The sequence below is a fragment of the Penaeus vannamei genome, chromosome 42 (genome assembly GCF_042767895.1).
Source record: "Penaeus vannamei isolate JL-2024 chromosome 42, ASM4276789v1, whole genome shotgun sequence".
In the NCBI taxonomy this organism is placed as follows: Eukaryota; Metazoa; Arthropoda; class Malacostraca; order Decapoda; family Penaeidae; genus Penaeus; species Penaeus vannamei.
Window position 1 is genome coordinate 10,444,890 of NC_091590.1, and position 5,444 is coordinate 10,450,333.

A 5,444-nucleotide genomic window follows, 5' to 3' on the forward strand; every position below is an offset into this window, starting at 1 on the left:
TTTTCCCTCTTCTTTTTTTCCTTTTTCTAAAACTTTTATGAGAATTCTTTCTCTCGTTTGTTATTACGGTGCTTGAGTTATTTCTATATTCCTGTTTCTTTTTTCTCTCTCGCTTTCTTCCTCTCCACACTTTTTCTCTCTTCTTATTCTTTTCGCTCCTCTCCTCCCCTATTTTCTCCTTTCCTCTCCTCTCCTGTCCCCTCCCATATTCTCCTCTCCTCTGCTTTTCTCTTCTCTTTTCTTCTTTCCTTCCCCCTCTCTCTCTCTTGTTCTTTCTGCACTCGAGTTACTCTTTCTATATTTGTGTTTATTATATGTCTATTTATGTTTAATTTATCCTCTCCCTCCCTCCCCTACCCCCTCTCATTTTCTCTCCATTCTTCTCTTCCTCTCTATTTTCTCTCTCTCTCTCTCTCTCTCTCTCTCTCTCTCTCTCTCTCTCTCTCTCTCTCTCTCTCTCTCTCTCTCTCTCTCTCTCTCTCTCTCTCTCTCTCTCTCTCTCTCTCTCTTTCCATCTGCGTACATCTCCATTTCCATTCCCTGTTTCCCCCTTTTGTATCCTTTCCTTATCCCATCTTTCATCCTCTCCCCTGTATATATCCACCTTTCCTTCCTTACTACCTGTGTGTTTTATCGTCTATTGTTTTCACTGCCTGCTATTTGTTCTCCGCTTATTGATGTTGCAGCTTCAGCTTTTCATTTTCAAGGGAGGACTCCCTTTGTCTGCAGTGCCAGTGTGTTATCACTCTGTTCTGTGTCCCACCTTTTCAAAAAGTCACTTTGTGTTTCTGTCTGTATGTATGTATGTCTCTTTTTCTCAATCTTTCTCTATATCTGTCTGTCTGTCTGTCTCTGTCTCTGTCTGTCTGTCTGTCTGTCTCTGTCTCTGTCTCTGCCTCTGCCTCTGTCTCTGCCTCTGCCTCTGCCTCTGCCTCTGTCTCTGTCTCTGTCTCTGTCTCTGTCTCTGTCTCTGCCTCTGCCTCTGCCTCTGCCTCTGTGTCTGTCTCTGTGTCTGTCTCTGTGTCTGTCTCTGTTTGTCTCTCTCTCTCTCTCTCTCTATCTATCTCTCTCTCTCTCTCCTCTCTCTCTCTCTCTCTCTCTCTCTCTGTCTCTCTCTTTCTCTCTCTCCTCCCTCCCTCCCTCCCTCCCTCCCTCCCTCCCTCCCTCCCTCCCTTCTTACCTCCATCCATCCACTCCCTCCCTCCCCTCTTCCCTCCCTCCACTCCCTCCCTCCCTCTCTTTCTCTCTTTCTCTCTCTCTCTCTCTCTCTTGCCAATTTTCTCTCGTGCCCCCCTCTATTTTATTTCCGTTTCTGCGTTCCATCTATCTTCACCAATAATCCGACGTTTCAAATCGTATTCTTCTTTGCTTTCCTCTCTCTCTCTTTCTCGCTTGTCTGTGTATATTGCTACCTGTTCGATCCGTGCGATTCCGTGAATTTTACCAGAGTTTTGCCTTTGTATTCCTTCCTCTCCTTTCTCGCTTCCACTTCTCCCTCTCCCCCTTTTCTCATTTCCCTCTTTCAGATCTTCCTTTCCCTTTCCTTCTTCCACTTCTCCCTTTCCCTCTTTCTCCTTCCCCTTTCCCTCTTCCACTTCTCCCTCTCCCTCTTTCTCCTTCCAATTTCCCTCTTCCACTTCTACCTCTCCTTCTTTCTCCTTTCCCTTTTCCCTCTTCCAGGTCTTTCTCTCCCCCTGTCCCTCTTCCATTTCTCCCTTTCCCTCTTTCACTTCTCCCTCTCCCCCTTTCTCCTTCACCATTCCCCCCCTTCCCCTTTCCCTACTTCCTCTCCACATTTCCCTCTTCCACTTCTCCCTTTCCCCCTTTCTCCTTTCCCCTTTCCCCCTTTCTCCTTTCCCTTTCCCTCTCCCTTTCCCCCTTTCTCCTTTCCCTTTTCCCTCTTCCAGGTCTTTCTCTCCCCCTTTCCCTCTTCCACTTCTCTCCCTCTTCCCCTTTTTCCTTCCTCGCCTTCTCTCCCCCTTTTCCTCTTCCGTTCCCCCCCCCTCCCTCCTCTCTCCTTGCCCATCTCCCCCTCTTCCCCTTTTTCCTTCCTTGTCTTCTCTCCCCCTTTTCCTCTTCGATTTCCCCCCCTCTCCCCCTTTCTCCTTCTCCCATCTCCCCCCCTCTTCCCCTCTCTTCCCTCCGCCTTCCAGACCGCCAAGGTAGGAACGCAAACTAATAAAAACAAACAAGGAATAACTTCTCCCCAAATGCCCCGTGTCGCCATCCATAACATGCATCCGTCAAGCCCCATCGGGTGTTTGAAATCGTCCGGATTTGTTTTGTATCACACACGCCCGGAGACGGAGAGAAGGTAGGGAATGAGGGCGAAGAGTTTTGCGGTGTGGTGTGTGAGTCACGGGGAGTGCATTGTGTTGTGGAATCGTTCGTTATAGTTCGTATTTTTTTCTTTTTTTAATGAATGAGTTGTTGGAAGTTTGTCCTGATGTGACGCGATTGAGCGATGTTTATTTTTGGTTGGTTGTGGTATTGGTAACTTTAACGAGTTGATTTTACTTTATCTGCGTGTGGGGGTGTACAGCGAGGAATGGTATTCCCGTGGGATGTTCTTGAAAGTTAGCGAAAGCGATTATAGGCAAGGGAGTGTGAGAAACATTTTATATCATAATCATTCCTCCTCTTTTTACTCCTCCTTTTTCTCTCTTTTTCTCACCCCCCCATTTCTTTTTCCTCTTTCTCCACCTCCTCAATCTCCTCTTCCGCCTCCATCACCACCTCTCCGCCCTCCCTCTTCTTTTTCTGTCTATTCCTCTTCTTCCCCCTTCGCTTCTTCCGTCACCATCACCTCCATTCCTCCATTTCTACAATCACTTTCTCCTCCCCTTCTTCCTCCTCGCTCACCCGCACCTTAACCTTCACTACCTCCTCCTCCCCTTCCTCTTTTCCCCTCTTCCTCATATTCATCTGCACATCCTCCTCCTTTTCTTCATTTTCCCTCTCCCTCCTCCTGCTTTACCACTTCCCCCTCCCCTTCCTCTTTTCCCCCTCTTCCTCCTCTTCACCTGCACCTCCTCCCTTTTCTTCATTTCCCTCTCCCTCCCTCCTCCTTCCCTTCCTCTTTACCCTCCTCCACCTCCCCCTTCCTCTTTACCCTCCTCCACCTCCCCTTCCTTCACCCTCCTCCTCCACCTCCCCCTTCCTCCTCCTCACCTCCACCTCCCCTTTCTCCTCCTCCTCACCTCCACCACTCTTTCTCTCCTCCTCACCTCCCTCCTCCTCCTCCTCACCTCCCCTTCCTCCTCACGTCCACCTCTCTTTCCTCCTCCTCACCTCCACCTCTCCTTCCTCCTCCTCACCTCCACCTCCCCTTTCTCCTCCTCACCTCCACCTCCCCTTCCTCCTCCCCTCCACCGTCACCCTCACCTCCCGCCTCACCTCTGCTGCTGGCAGAGCGGGCGGCGGCCCTGAGAGCCGACCGGCCGCGCGGGAACCATACATTATGCAGCGCGGATGGGCGAGGGCGGGGGTCGGGTGGGGGGCTTTGGGAGGGGGTGGCCATTACATCGCCCGCCCCGAGACATAACTCCTGATCGACCAGCTTAAGCTTATCTGCGAGTGTTGTCCTTGGGTTCGAGACGGCTTTCGGGCTCGGAGGCGTTCGGATGCTTCAGATACATTCGGATAAATTGGGCTGAGCTGATGTTTCTGCTGTGTGTCACGCGTGGGTTTTCACGGGTGATGTTGGGTGTCGGTGGGATATGCACACGCGCGCACGCACACGCACAGGGCTAAGCGCGCGCGTGCACACACACACACACACACACACACACACACACACACACACACACACACACACACACACACACACACACACACACACACACACACACACACACACACACACACATTTTACACTTTCCTTTGGCACAGTAATCCGCTTAAAGAAAAAATGAAAAATAGTTGACCAAAGTCCAAACATGTTTCTCGTGATTTTTCTTTTGCTTATTTATGCATTATATATTTTCTTACTGGTTTATTTATTTACTTGCGTAGCATTATTATTAATATCATGATTTTAATGGTATCATTATCATCATCATCATCATCCTCATTACATCATCATTATCATTATCATCCTCATCACATCATCATCATAATTGTCAATATTGTTATTGTCATCATTGTTATCATTATCAATTTAGTAGTTATGAATTTGCTTTTGTTATTATTTTCGCTTGTAAATTTGCTTTTGTAATTATTATCGGTAATATCACATTTTTATTATTTTTGGGTTTTTGTTGATTTCATCGTATCAGCAACAGCATTTCTTAATTTTTGTTTTCGTGATATATTTGTATATTTTACTAAATCCATACCAAAGGAAAGAGGAGAGAGAGGGAGAGGGCAGACGGACAAACAAAGAAACAGACATACAGACAAACAAAAGACAGACTGACAGACAAGCAAACAGACAACCAGACACAGAGACAGACACAGGCAAAGAGATAGACAAACAGACATACAAAGAGACAGACACAGGCAAAGAGACAGACACACAGACATACAAAGAGACAGACACAGGCAAAGAGACTGACAGACAGACAAACAAACAGAGAGACAAACATCGAAACAGTTAGACAAATAAACAAAGAAATAGACAAACAAACAAAGAGGCAGACAGACACACAGACAAACAAAGAGACAGACAGACAAAGAAATAAACAGACAAACAAAGAGGCAGACAGAGAGACAAGCAAAGAGACAGACAAACAAAGACACAGACAAACAAAGAGGCAGACAGAGAGACAAGCAAAGAGACAGACAGACAAACAAAGAGACGGACACACAAACAAAGAGACAGAGAGACAGAGAGACGGAAAGCTAATAACCCAGGCCTGTTGTTTCCTCACCTGGCACACCTTAGGTCAGCACCGGCACCAGCAGCCGAAACCGCGTCAGCATATTTTTCTTCTTCTTTGTTATTTATCTCTTTTTTTTCCTCCTCCTCCTCCTCCTCCTCCTCCTCCTCCTCCTCCTCCTCCTCCTCCTCCTCCTCCTCCTCCTCCTCCTCCTCCTCCTCTTCCTCCTTCTTCCTCCTTTGTTATATTTCTTCTCCTTTTCGTCGCGTGGGTTTCGCATCGATCCGGCATTCAGGGCCTCGATATTTCCCCTAGATATCTATGTTCCAGACGGGGAAAGATGGATCTCGGGCTTTGGGTATTTAGAGAAAGGGCAACCTATCGGAAACCGGCCTCCCGATATCCGATATTGAGATATTCGAGGGACGGGGAGGGGGAGGGGAGAGGGGTGAGGGAGGGGGAAGGGGTGAGGGAGGATGAAGGGGGGAGGGAGGGGGAGGTGGAAGGGGTGAGGGGGAGGGAGGGGGAAGGGGGAGGTGGAGGGAGGATGAAGGGGTGAGGGGGAGGGAGGGTGTAGGGGGAGGGAGAGGGAGGATGAAGGGGTGAGGGTGAGGGAGGGGGAGG